This window comes from Mytilus edulis, chromosome 8 (genome assembly GCF_963676685.1).
Source record: "Mytilus edulis chromosome 8, xbMytEdul2.2, whole genome shotgun sequence".
NCBI lineage: Eukaryota > Metazoa > Mollusca > Bivalvia > Mytilida > Mytilidae > Mytilus > Mytilus edulis.
In genome coordinates, this window is record NC_092351.1 from 45706050 (window position 1) to 45721462 (window position 15413).

General features: G+C 33.9%; 1 long non-coding RNA gene across 1 annotated transcript; it reads left to right on the plus strand.

Annotated features, from left to right (window-relative positions):
* The first annotated feature begins 7959 nt into the window (after positions 1-7959).
* Positions 7960-14909, plus strand: LOC139485698 (uncharacterized). The gene is made up of 3 exons (XR_011655367.1): positions 7960-8091; positions 9204-9311; positions 14776-14909. It is a non-coding gene; the product is annotated as an uncharacterized lncRNA (long non-coding RNA).
* Positions 14910-15413: the final 504 nt, after the last annotated feature.

Consider the following 15413-nt stretch of genomic DNA (forward strand, 5'->3'; position numbering starts at 1 on the left):
ATCAACATTTTCCAAGGCATCGTCAAAGTATATATTCAGTTGTTCTAACTCGGACATCATGAGACAGGAATGATTTCTCTGACTGGGATGATTGTTTCTACATCCAAAACAATGTTTTCTGGTTAAAAGTCTGACTTCTTCTACCATTTTTCTAGCATATAAGAACAAGTATATATCAATCGTCATTCGAATCTCTTTACCCTCAGTTATGGTTTGTGTTGATTCCATCTCGATAGTTTATGAAGACTCTGTGAACGTTGGATTCCAACGCTGTTTATAAAGGGTATTTGATCACGTGATGATGTGTGGTTTGATTGGCTTAACAACACTGACAGATGTCAAAATCGGGAATTTGATGTGGTAGCGAAGAGATAATTGGGTTCCCATTTTAAATGTTCTGTTTGTATACAGTCGTTTTTTTTTGTCTAAGCCAGTAGTGTAGTTCCATTTTTTGAAACACATTCTTGGTAAATGACAGCGATTAGAAACGACCACTGGGTGAAATGAAAACGTTCTAAAACGTAATGGAAATTACACGAGACTGGGACCATTTTTCCGTGAACTTTTAAATTTGATAGATAATTTATTGTAAAATAATATTGATGATGAAAGTGATTCCTTTGAGGATTTGATATAATTATCTCGCTGTGCACTTATGTCCATCTGGTATGAATTTAAAAGTGTGTGTGTAAGAATAACAATAAATAATTATTATTTACAGGGATATATTAATAAATGTTATTTATCATAACATTGCGATTTTAATAAATGAGAAACTCACGCATCTCAAATAAAAGTAGGCTTCATTGAACAATAATTGTATTTAGCAGGAAAGTTCTGTGTATCTAATTAGTCACTCGAGTTATCTTTGTTATAAATCAACAAAGACGTGAAATTCAATCCCCAGACATATATATACACACACTGATCAATGTATCAAAAGATAAGACTAATGCGATATGTATCGGTCAGTCTTCTAACATATGTGTGATTTTTCAATTATAAAAGGAAGCCAGCTTTATGATACAGCAAGACGTACACGCGTGCATTTCTTGTTGATTGGAATATAATGACTACAAGCGACGTTCGGATAAAGTAAGTAAGTTTGTTTTCATTTATGTATAATTTAATTATTTATTTGATCATTTGTTTTAATTGCAACGCATATTATTCATATATTTACTTTTGTTATAAAAACTTATATAATGGCATGACGCTCAAATCTCGAGGTTCAAATATATATAAGTCGATCTGAATCCAAATTTGATCAATCTATTCTTTTACACGATGACGTAGTCGATCTGAATCCAAATTTGATTATATGACCAGGCAAATGTTGTTCGAGGAGGTAACACTATCTTTTCAGCCTCACCCGATGAACTTATTTGGATACAACGTGTGAATGTATAGATTTTTCACAGATCGTTATGACCAAATAAGTTTATGTGTAATCGAAACGAAAGGTCATGACTTCTGTTGATTGACAGGGAGGGAGGGGCATGACCATATTTATCCGTGCCAGCGTGCCTACCTTTTTTCGGTGGGAGGGGCATGACCATATTTATCCGTGCCAGCGTGCCTACCTTTTTTCATGCACTTAAAACTGAACACTCCCTACTACTGTTGTCTCATTGGCACTCATTTTCAGTTTTCGTCCGACGATAGTTCGGATCATCAAAACACGACCTAATACCTAAAATGTTATTCAAAACTCATAAGTCGAACAGAAATTGACAACGCTTTAGTAACAAAAAAAACCCAAAAAAGTAACAATTGTCTACAAAACACTTTGTCATTTGTTTTTTTGTGAAGAGCTTTCTCTTTGGCAATCTTGCCACATCTTCATTTTTATATGATCAACATGAACCCTACAAAGCAAACAATTGTTATCACGTATCTCAACATTTTCACCATCAAACGAATTGTTCAATCATGGTGAGGTATTATGCTTGAAAACCGATGATTAGATTTTCATCAAATGAAAACATACAAGCTGACCGTTTGGTCCATCTATTCAAAATTGATATGTGATATATGCATTGTTGACATTATTGACAAATTGCTACCGGATATGAGATCAGGAGGAAGAGCATAATAATTATGTTTGGAGAAGAGAATATCAAGTTGTCTGTAATGTCCTTGATATACAATATAGAAGTAGTGGTCACAGCAAAGGGTCACATGGAACTTCTATTTTGTTGTAGCGTTTTTTTTACGGGTTACTGTTTATGAAAACAACTTTCTCACTGTTAACCCGATTCAGTTGTTAAAAACATCAGACTATCGCAGATTTGAAGTAGGTTAATATTCAAGATCCAATAAAAGAGGGACGAAAGATACCAAAGGGACAGTCAAACTCATAAATCAAAAATAAACTGACAACGCCATGGCTAAAAATGAACAAGACAAACAATAGTTCACATGACAAAACATAGAAAACTAAAGAATAAACAACACGAACCCACCAAAAACTCTCAGGTGCTCCGGAAGGGTAAGCAGATCCTGCTCCACTTGTGGCACCCGTCGTGTTGCTTTTTTTATAACAAATCCGGTAAATAGTCTTATTCGGTAGGTCACATTCATGCAAGGGAAGGAGATTGTAGTTACGAAGTAAGGAACATATCCGATATCATTTGTGAAACAGTTATTTCATAAAGGTCAACCAACTCGTGATGGCGTCCGTAAAATTTACGAAGGGATGATTTCAACTTCTCCATTTGGAACTCTTAGTTTAATAGCTTTCCTGTGAGCAGCAAACCTCTATCAAAAAAATCATGATAGGAAATGCAAGCACGGGAATATCGTATCAATTGAGAGATATATACCCCGTATAGAGGTGCTGCTGGAATGTTGCTTCTTAGAAACGGAAAGTTCACAATTGGAAAGCTGAAATCATCTCTTTTGTCGTAAAGTTTTGTTTTCAACCGACCCTCATTGTCAATTTCTAGATGCAAGTCAAGATATGAGGCCGACTTAACTGTATCTATAATATCCTTTATCTCTAGTTCGATGGGATAGATGTGTTCCACATAGTCACCAAATTTTAGTGAAAGAACATCATCTATATAGCGGAAAGTAGAGTTAAAGGATATTGCTAACCTCTTATCTTTCTTCCTAAGAAGTTCCTGCATGAAGTCAGCCTCATAATGATAAAGAAACAAGTCGGCAAGTAGAGGGGCACATTTTGTTCCCATTGGAATGCCGACAGCCGTTGAAAAACACGTTCTCCAACGTAACAAATATGTTGTCAATCAAGAAATGAAGCATCTTGATAATATCAGTTTCAGAGAATGTTTTGTTTGAATCAGAGTGATCCTTTACAAAGTAGGATTTATCCCTCCCTAAGACAAGATATTTGTATCTACGTTGACCATTTTTTTTATGAAGCAAAGCATTACCAACTCTTTCAATTTGTCTTTTAGTTTGGAATGTGGAATACTTGTGTAAAGAGTGGAAAAGTCAAATGTTTTAATACGGTTACAAGATGAAAGAGAGTTAGATTGTATGTACTGTAAAAGATCTTTGGAATTTTTTTAAAGTATCCACATCTGATTCACGCCACCTCTAGAATAGGCAGTTTCACAATAACTTTGAAGCCCGTCTGTGATTGCTGATAAAAAAGATGTTAACAATTTAGAAAGATATATCAGATGATATATCATCAAACTACTGAACATTTGATAATCTGTTATGTAAAATTCGACAATGATGGAGAATAGAGCCACGAATAGTTACAAGGTTTAAAATGTATCGTTGTCATAATTTAACAGTTAGATCATAGTTAAACCGTTAATTCGATAATGGCTAGAATATGGAATGGAAACTGGAAATGTGTCAAAGATACAACAACCTGACCAAAGGGCTAAAAACAGCCCAAGGCAACCACTGGATCATGTGGATCTTTTTATGCTTTACTGAAGTCTAATACTAGCATATCAACTTACGCTTTAATATCTAGTTGTTTTTCTTTGTCGTAATGAAATTGTTGTTACTAATTGAGATACGCTTGACTTTTTCTCTTTGAAGCCATGTTGGTAATCAACTAACATTTCATATTTCTCAAGATGCTGCATAATGTGTTTGAAAATGATGTGTTTTATAAGTTTGAATGTAACTGACCTCAATGAAACAGGTCTGTAATTTACTGGCAAGCGTGTGTCTCCTTTTAAAAAGTGTTGTAAATAAATGATAGTTGTAATCCAATCGTTTGTGACAGATCTGGCGTAAATAAAAAATGTAATCCTGGTATCTATGATTAGTTTATTTACAACCACTGGGTTTACATCCGAGGGTTTCACCAGCCAAGTAGTCAGCACGTCTGTGCTGGCATACATTATCATTGATATGGTCATATTTATAAATTAACTGTTTACAAATTTTAGAATTTTTGGAATACTAAGGCTCAGGAAGAAATTACCTTAGTATTTGATATTTATTTAGGAACTTAGGTCTTCAATGCTCTTCAACTTCGTCCTTTATTTGGTCTTTTTAACTTTTTTGGATTCGAGCGTCACTGGTGAGTCCTTTGTAGACGAAACGCGCGTCTGGCGTATATATAAAATTTAATCCTGGTATCTATGAGGAGTTTATTCATGTTAGTCTTCCGTTAACTTTCCATTTGAACTAATTGGTGCTTTTCCACAGGAGTTTGTTATTTTTCGATTTATCATATTGCCAAAACAGTTTTCCAGCAACAGGTGTTTTTGTCTTACACTCTTCATCTACATTCAACATCAACATTTGTGAAATATAGTTTTGATGTGCTTCTTCTTACTTATATTTTACTGTCAGGAGCTGAAATTCCTCCTAGTGTGTTTCATCGTTAGAACGCTTTGCCTAGTTGTTTTGGCGTTATGGCCTGTGACAATATATCTGTTAATTCATTCCAGTATTCTTGTATGGTATTTGCTTTTGCTTTTTGTATAAAATTATTCAATTCTTCATCTAGTCGTTTATTATTCTCGTTCATGTTGTCCATTTTAAAAATATACACTTGGTACTTGCTTTTTTGTTTTTGCTATAAAATGTATGCCATATTGCACTTATATATTTTCAATGTTTGACGAATTTGTTATTAATACAAGGTCTAATATGTTATATTGGCGTGTTAGTTTTCTTACTATTTCTGATAGACAGTTTTCGTCAAGTGCCTCTATGAACTTGGTATTGATTTTAATATTTGGTTGGTTTTATTAACTCGGAAGTTGTTATTTTAATCTAGTTCCAATTTTATGTCTGGCATGTTGATATCACCAGTGTGTACTAAGTTTGTAGATTATTTGAATGAGTTAGCCTGGTTACCAAAGTATCTAAACTGGTTTACTTTTTAAATTGTTATTTGTATGGAGAGTTGTCTCATTGGCACTCACACCACATCTTCCTATATCTATTTCAGTAGATGCTGTATTGTTATCTGGTGGTCTTTTATATCAGCCTGTATAAAATGGTTTACTGCCTCTTATCTCAATCTTATTCCAGCATTATTTCAGCTGTAGATAACATGTCTTTTCTTACCAAGTTTAACACCCCCTCCCCCCACATTCATGTCATACAAAAGAACAAAACATCGTCCCTAAATATATAAACAAAAATTCTACCTTTGATAATGGATTGATTTTTATTGGACTTTTTTTCTCCTTCTTAAATATTTTGCAGATATATATTAAAGGTATACCAACTAAACGTTTAAAGGTAAATGGGTTGTTATTTGTCAACACTTGTTTTATACTATACTTCAAAACAATTTTATTTCTGTGAAATGCTAGATACAATCATGAATTCTCGGATGTTTTATCTCTTACATTTCATCTCTGATATTTAATTAAATCATATCATTCACCAATGACTTTAAAATCACAACAGATAAGATCTGAACTATTATAAAATCGAGCATACATAACAGATGTCAGAATATGTTGCAAAATGTTTGATATGCATGTCCTGCAAGTTGGTTATTTCTGTCAGAAAACTTTAAATGAAAAACAAAAACGAAACACATATTATTTTATCAAAAATCAAGTATTCTATCCCATTTGAAATTATTTTGAGAAATGCATACAATAATTTAATTCCCAGTATACAACACGTATTGATTTCAGCATAGCCAGAAATTAGTAGTGGTTTTGCTAATTAATATTCATAATATGTAAATGGGAATTGTACCACGTGATAGTACTTTGAACTGGACTGGCTTGATAGGCTTGATATATCATTAAAATCTTTAAAACACGGATATTAGAAGTTGCCCGTCACAGAGTCTTTATTTACAATCACTTTGATATTTCCGTAAAGTTGTCAGGCGGTCAAAATCAAAACAATGAACGCGAATTTAGTGAATTTTTCTTGCTTTCGTGAGTTTATTCTTCTTGAAATATTGACATTTTAATTTTACGTGGAAACCTAGAGTTCAACGACTACACATACAAGGTTTGGACTTGCTTATTCTTTGGAAATTCAAGTTTCATATTTCACCCCGGCATCCTGTTTTTGTATTGACCTTGTAAGCCAATTTTCAACACGAAGTTTGCAAATTTGACGTTTCAGCCATTTTAGCCAACGAGACAAACTGAATGATGTGCTTTGTTTCCTGGTGCTTGTCATCTAGAACTTTTCGTTTTTGTTGTGATATTGTCAGTTCGTTTTCGAATTATGAGTTTGAATATTCCTTAAGCACATACGGAAAAATGTAATTAATAAGATACCAAACGCCAAATGCTTGTAAACTCAAAGTGGGAAAGTCTATAAAACAGACAAAACCAAAACCGGACTACATTAACCATGCACTGAAACGACTGGGAATCCACTGTCATATTTCAAACTTGGTATGGGTATCTCCTAACAAAAAGTTCAGTTAAACCTTGTGTTTATATATATAGCTAGCAAAACATTACATTTGAAAGACAGGTGTTTATATTTTCATACCTGCACTAGAAACTGACAGCGTCAATTTTTTTAAAGATGAATGTTTATATGCTAGTACCGAGCCACGTTCAACAGAGAAACAAGGGCACATAGACAAGTTTCTAATGAAACTTTGTTTTACAAATTAATTTGTATAAGTACATGTATTACCACGGATGCAAACATTCAGCGTCATTGTCATCCTTGTTTTCAGAATGTCCGATTGGCTATTCCTCGAAGGGCAGATAGTGTGAAAAATGTGTGGATGGACGATATGGAACAAAATGCGCAGATTTATGCAGTTGTAACGCCATGGAAAGGTCTTGAGCTTTTTTTTTATCCTTATTTGATGTAATCTATATACGAATTGAAATTTTATATTTACTTAATTTGTTTTGCTGTTTAATTTTAAAGTACTTCTCTTGGCCACCTTTTTATTCACTAAGTAAGAATTAAATTCCAACGCACGTTTAATGTCTATAATTTGAAAATTGTTGGTCCTCTATAACCATTTGGGGTGTCCATCTTCTACCATAAAATTATTTACCCTCATTTTGTCCGTTTCTTCCAATGTACATTTATACTTAGTTTGACATAGTTTGGATTCCACAGACATCAGTTATGCTTCAACACAATTAATTATCCCAAGTGTCAAACATCATATATCAAAAAGTTTACTATCATAAAGGTCCAGGTGAAAGTCAGTGTTGGAATATCCTGGAAGTAATATTTTGGTAGGCACTTAAAGTTAACCATCGAGAGACGTTAACCACCGAGAGTCGGTTTTTAGACCCGCCCAGTGCACCTAAGCACGCCTACTTTTGGAGCTCTTTAGTATGAAGATAAGAAAAATATACGAAATTACGGAACTGTATACACTGTTTTATCCTTGTTGTTGGTGTTTCTTGCGCATGCGCACAAAGCACGGTGATAGTTACGGTTACTGACTCAGGAACATTGTATATTATATACGTTTAATAAACTGGATCCTTGTTGTGTTCAGTTATCGATACACTACGAGGGAATTACGGACCAGTTTAACATAAACATGGTAAATAGATAGACAGCTGATAATCATAATTGATTAAGAAATAACCTGGAAGAAGAAATGAGTTAATTATTGATTACAACAGAGACGAGCATGCCATCGTGTTTGTTCTGCTAAAAAAAGCAGGAACATTGGAGTTTATGGTTAGATTTTAAATATTTATTGTCTCCAAACTGGGTAAATTTTATATAGTAACACCCCCCCCCCTTTTTTTTTAAATAACTCGAGAACCACACATCTCGCTCGCTTAACAAAGTAACAATAAGAAATAATTATTGTTAGTTTCAAGAATAATTAATCGTCAAAACTTATCCCCTCCCCGACATCAAAGGAAGTTAAATGTATTATCCCAAAATTAGACTAAATTTTTATGATATAAGGACGTCTTGACAGGCTATTATTTTATTTTGTTTTGTTGGGTTTTTTTTTTGCTTTGACGTCTTCCTCCTGTATGAAAAAAAAACATAATAGACCCCCCCCCCTTTTTCCCCATAATATAGCTTTTTAAGAAGTCATAACTATTTGGACTACCCCTGAATATATTTCAGACAGACTCTTCTCTAAAAAAATGTAAACATGATTTGAGAGAAATCTTTGGAATAGTTTTTTAAATGATTTAATCATTATGTCATGTATATAATTGACATTAACATAGTTATAAACTGAGACTACTAGTATAACACATAGTGTTATAGTAGTCTCAGATATAAACTTTCCATTGTATTGACCAATATGACTAACTCATATGCTCTTTCCCATAAATGTCACAATATCAATATATTACAGTAAAACTGATAAATGATAAACATTGTTTAAGACTATTGACCTCAGGTCAGCCTAAACTGAGTTTAAAACTGTAATTTATTCATTAAAACAGTTCAAGACATGTACCTTCTGAAATGTGATTGCATCAAAATTAAACCTAAGGCATAACATACTTAGTGTGCAGGAAGTGCCACCAAATAAATACTGATTTGTAAAATTAGATGATGATATTTGTGAAGTCAAAGATATTAGTTATAACTGGTTTTAGATATAAATCTGAGTAAAAGGTTGATTTATATGTGCTCTTTCATGTTTAGATTATAATTTAAATTTAATCTTTTGAAGGTTTTTTTATAATATTAAGACATTAAAATCACAATTATTTATTTATACACAAAAAAATAATTTTTGTCCTTTTTTAGTTGAATGACTGTACACAAACATTATACACACATAATTTTGATAATTCTGTAATGTTTTTTTTCTATAGCCCCAGAATGTGACAAAAGACTTATTAATCCAGATTTACAAAAAATAGAAATAGTTCAGCTACCATAAGACTGCTATGACAAAAATTTTGCAGTTTCCAGAATTTGAGGTAGAGTATAGTTAGGAATAGTTTGATTATGCAGATGCTTAGTTTGCCATAAACAATTATGCCCTTGATACAAAAGCAGAGGAAACAAAAAAGTATGAAAATAGTTGAAAAAAGTAATCATTATTACCTAGTCATATACTGTAAATAGAAAAAGAGAAAAGCACTGGTTATGATTTGGTATTTTTAATAGCATTATCATTTGTCCATAGCTTGGAATATATACTGGATTGAGCTTGACATTTATTTAATATCATTGACACATGGTTGCAAGAAATGAAAGATGGTAATTTAAACCTAGCAATTTTATTAAGATTTAAAAAAAAGCTTTTGATTTGGTAGAATATGACTTTCTTTGTTTAAAGCTCGACATGTATGGATTTAGTGAGACTACTGTTAGTTTTTTTTAAGTCGTACCTGAATAACAAAAGGTATACATTTGTAATGTTAACTCTGAACAACAACATGTAAAATTTGGTGTTCCCCAATGTTCTATACCTTGTCCTCTATTGTTTGTGCTATTTATAAATGACCTTCCCTTATGCATTAAAAATTGTGAAACAGACCTATATCGTTGTATATGCTGATGACACCACTATTCATAAATCAGGGGGAAACATCTAGAAAATATAAATGATGATGTTCAAGAAGATTTATACAGGGTTGAAGAGTGGTGTAAAATGAATAACATGTTCATAGATGCAAATGAAACAAAATGTTTGATTACTGGAACAAAGCAGAAACTATTCAGACTTTTCAACCAAACTTGATAATAAATTAAAGTATTACAAAATTCTTCATGTGAAAAAATATTAGTTTCAAAATTGACAGCCCACTAAGTAACTGGAGAAATCAAATTGACCAAGGTTGTGCTAATATATCATCCAGAATATACCATCTTTCTTAAATACATTTTTTTTTATATAACTGCAAGAAAACATAATACAATGGGTGTTCTGCCCCTAATTGACTACTGTTGTATTATTTGGGATGAATGTAAAAATTGAGGGATAACAAGAATTTTAAAAATAAAAAAAAAGGGCAGCATGATAAATTCTAGATGCAGATCCGTTATCCCTCTTGGTATATAGGAGCACTATATTCTATGTTAACCTCCGCCAGGAGGTATAAACAAATACTGTTGATAGACGGTAGGTATATAGGAGCACTATATTCCATGTTAACCACCGACGGTAGGTATAGACAAATACTGGTGATAGACGGTATATAGGAGCACTAAATTGTATGTTAACCACCGACGGTAGGTATAGACAAATACTGTTGATAGACGGTATATAGGAGCACTATATTGTATTTTAACTACCGACGGTAGGTATAGACAAATACTGTTGATAGACGGTATATAGGAGCACTATATTGTATGTTAACTACCGACACTAGGTATAGACAAATACTGTTGATAGACGGTATATGGGAGCACTATATTGTATGTTAACCACCGACGGTAGGTATAGACAAATACTGTTGATAGACAGTACATAGGAGCACTATATTGTATGTTAACCACCGACGGTAGGTATAGACAAATACTGTTGATAGACGGTATATAGAAGCACTATATTGTATGTTAACTACCGACAGTAGGTATAGACAAATACTGTTTATGGACGGTATATGGGAGCATTATATTGTATGTTAACCAACGACGGTAGGTATAGACATATACTGTTGATAGATGGTATAGAGGAGCACTATATTGTATGTTAACTACCGACAGTAAGTATAGACAAATACTGTTGATAGACGGTATATGGGAGCACTATATTGTATGTTAACCACCGACGGTAGGTATAGACAAATACTGGTGATAGACGGTATATAGGAGCACTATATTGTATGTTAACCACTGACGGTAGGTATAGCCAAATACTGTTGATAGACGGTATATAGGAGCACTATATCTTATGTTAACCACCGACGGTAGGTATAGACAAATACTGGTTATAAACGGTATATAGGAGCCACTACCGACAGTAGGTATAGACAAATACTGTTGATAGACGGTATATAGGAGCATTATATTGTATGTTAACCACCGACGGTAGGTATAGACATATACTGTTGATAGATGGTATATAGGAGCACTATATTGTATGTTAACCACTGACGGTAGGTATAGCCAAATACTGTTGATAGACGGTATATAGGAGCACTATATCTTATGTTAACCACCGACGGTAGGTATAGACAAATACTGGTGATAGACGGTATATAGGAGCAACTACCGACAGTAGGAATAGACAGATACTGTTGATAGACGGTATATAGGAGCACTATATTGTATGTCAACCAGCGACGGTAGGTATAGACAAATACTGTTGATAAACGGTATATAGGAGCAACCACCGACGGCAGGTATAGACAAATACTGTTGATAGACGGTATATAGAAGCACTATATTGTATGTTAACCACCGAAAGTAGGTATAGACAAATACTGTTGATAGACGGTATATAGGAGCACTACATTGTATGTTAACTACCGACGGTAGGTATAGACAAATACTGTTGATAGACGGTATTTAGGAGCACTATATTGTATGTTAACTACCGACAGTAGGTATAGACAAATACTGTTGATAGACGGTATATGGGAGCACTATGTTGTATGTTAACCACCGACGGTAGGTATAGACAAATACTGTTGATAGACGGTATATACATTGTAGGAGCACTATATTGTATGTTAACCACCGACGGTAGGTATAGACAAATACTGTTGATAGACGGTATATAGAAGCACTATATTGTATGTTAATCACCGACAGTAGGTATAGACAAATATTGTTGATAGACGGTATATAGGAGCACTATATTGTATGTTAACCACTGACGGTAGGTATAGCCAAATACTGTTGATAGACGGTATATAGGAGCACTATATCTTATGTTAACCACCGACGGTAGGTATAGACAAATACTGGTTATAAACGGTATATAGGAGCCACTACCGACAGTAGGTATAGACAAATACTGTTGATAGACGGTATATAGGAGCATTATATTGTATGTTAACCACCGACGGTAGGTATAGACATATACTGTTGATAGATGGTATATAGGAGCACTATATTGTATGTTAACCACTGACGGTAGGTATAGCCAAATACTGTTGATAGACGGTATATAGGAGCACTATATCTTATGTTAACCACCGACGGTAGGTATAGACAAATACTGGTGATAGACGGTATATAGGAGCAACTACCGACAGTAGGAATAGACAGATACTGTTGATAGACGGTATATAGGAGCACTATATTGTATGTAAACCAGCGACGGTAGGTATAGACAAATACTGTTGATAAACGGTATATAGGAGCAACCACCGACGGCAGGTATAGACAAATACTGTTGATAGACGGTATATAGAAGCACTATATTGTATGTTAACCACCGAAAGTAGGTATAAACAAATACTGTTGATAGACGGTATATAGGAGCACTACATTGTATGTTAACTACCGACGGTAGGTATAGACAAATACTGTTGATAGACGGTATTTAGGAGCACTATATTGTATGTTAACTACCGACAGTAGGTATAGACAAATACTGTTGATAGACGGTATATGGGAGCACTATGTTGTATGTTAACCACCGACGGTAGGTATAGACAAATACTGTTGATAGACGGTATATACATTGTAGGAGCACTATATTGTATGGTAACCACCGACGGTAGGTATAGACAAATACTGTTGATAGACGGTATATAGAAGCACTATATTGTATGTTAATCACCGACAGTAGGTATAGACAAATATTGTTGATAGACGGTATATAGGAGCATTATATTGTATGTTAACCACCGACGGTAGGTATAGACATATACTGTTGATAGATGGTATATAGGAGCACTATATTGTATGTTAACTACCGACAGTAGGTATAGACAAATACTGTTGATAGACGGTTTATGGGAGCACTATATTGTATGTTAACCACCGACGGTAGGTATAGACAAATTCTGTTGATAGACGGTATATAGGTGCACTATATTGTATGTTAACCACCGACGGTAGGTATAGACAAATACTGTTGATAGACGGTATATAGGAGCACTATATTGTATGTTAACTACCGACGGTAGGTATAGACAAATACTGTTGATAGTCGTATATAGGAGCACTATATTGTATGTTAACTACCGACAGTAGGTATAGACAAATACTGTTGATAGACGGTATATAGGAGCACTATATTGTATGTTAACAACCGACGGTAGGTATAGACAAATACTGTTGATAGATGGTATATAGGAGCACTAAATTGTATGTTAACTACCGACGGTAGGTATAGACAAATACTGTTGATAGACAGTATATAGGAGCACTATATTGTATGTTAACTACCGACAGTAGGTATAGACAAATACTGTTGATACACGGTATATAGGAGCACTATATTGTATGTTAACTACCGACAGTAGATATAGACAAATACTGTTGATAGACGGTATATAGGAGCACTATATTGTATGTTAACCACCGACGGTAGGTATAGACAAATACTGTTCATAGATGGTATATAGGAGCACTATATTGTATGTTAACTACCGACAGTAGGTATAGACACATACTGTTGATACACGGTATATAGGAGCACTATATTGTATGTTAACTACCGACGGTAGGTATAGACAAATACTGTTGATATACTGTATATGGGAGCACTATATTGTATGTTAAACACCGACGGTAGGTATAGACATATACTGTTGATAGATGGTATATAGGAGCACTATATTGTATGTTAACTACCGACAGTAGGTATAGACAAATACTGTTGATGCACGGTATATAGGAGCACTATATTGTATGTTAACTACCGACGGTAGGTATAGACAAATACTGTTGATAGACGGTATATAGGAGCACTATATTGTATGTTAACCACCGACGGTAGGTATAGACAAATACTGGTGATAGACGGTATATAGGAGCACTTTATTGCATGTTAACCACCGACGGTAGGTATAGACAAATACTGTTGATGGACGGTGCAAAGGAGTACTATATCGTATGTTAACCACCGACGGTAGGTATAGACAAATACTGTTGATAGACGGTATATAGGAGGACTGTATTGTATGTTAACCACCGACGGTAGGTATAGACAAATACTGTTGATATACGGTATATAGGAGTATTGTATTTTATGTCAAACATCGACGATAGGTATGGACAAAATCCGACAAATACTGTATACAGACAGTGTATAGAAGTACTGTATTGTATGGTAAACACTGACGGTTGGTATGGACAATTTCTGTATCATGCATCAATTGTAAATAAAAGTATCATGTGAGTGACACAGGCTCATTGAAGCCTCTAGTTTTAATATTATTAATGTGGAGATCTGGTCTAATTTATCATTTTCTCTATTACATGCAGGATAACTGCAACAATTGAATTGAAATAAAAGTGATAATATTTCTATTGTAGGTTATCAAGATTTAGTGTTTCCATACAAGTGACAAAGATTGAACAACAAAAACATCTCAAACTTTACAGGACAGAGTAGACTTTTTTCACTGTGCTTAGTTTTGTCTTTATGTCTAAATTATGATACATTTGAAAAAAACAATAAAATATGGAATAACATTTATTTCTATCTTATAAAGTGGAGTGAAGAAATAAGGGGTCATTGAAAACATAAGAATATATTGCTATCATATATGCAGATCAGCAGCCCATACATTTGCTATAGCACATAAATATGGGACCAATAATTTCAAGTTGCCTTTTAAAAAAGACCTTATTAATGTTATGCGAGACCACCAAAGACCACTAGGTGTTGATCAAATGATATTGTAAATAAGAGGGTTGTCCAAAATATTTCCAACAGCTGTTTGATATACACTACATTAATCAAACCACAATGGTAAAAAAACAGTTTTGGTCAGTCTTACAAGAAGCAAATATAATTTAGAAAAAGTGCAAGCTGTTGATAAAAACTACAAATAACTGCCAGTCCTAAATGTGGGTGGAGATTACCATTTAGCACAAATGAGTTTCTGGACTAAAGAAAGTAATTTCGGCACAAACCGATTATACCCTTTCAAAAACTATGTGTAGTCCCT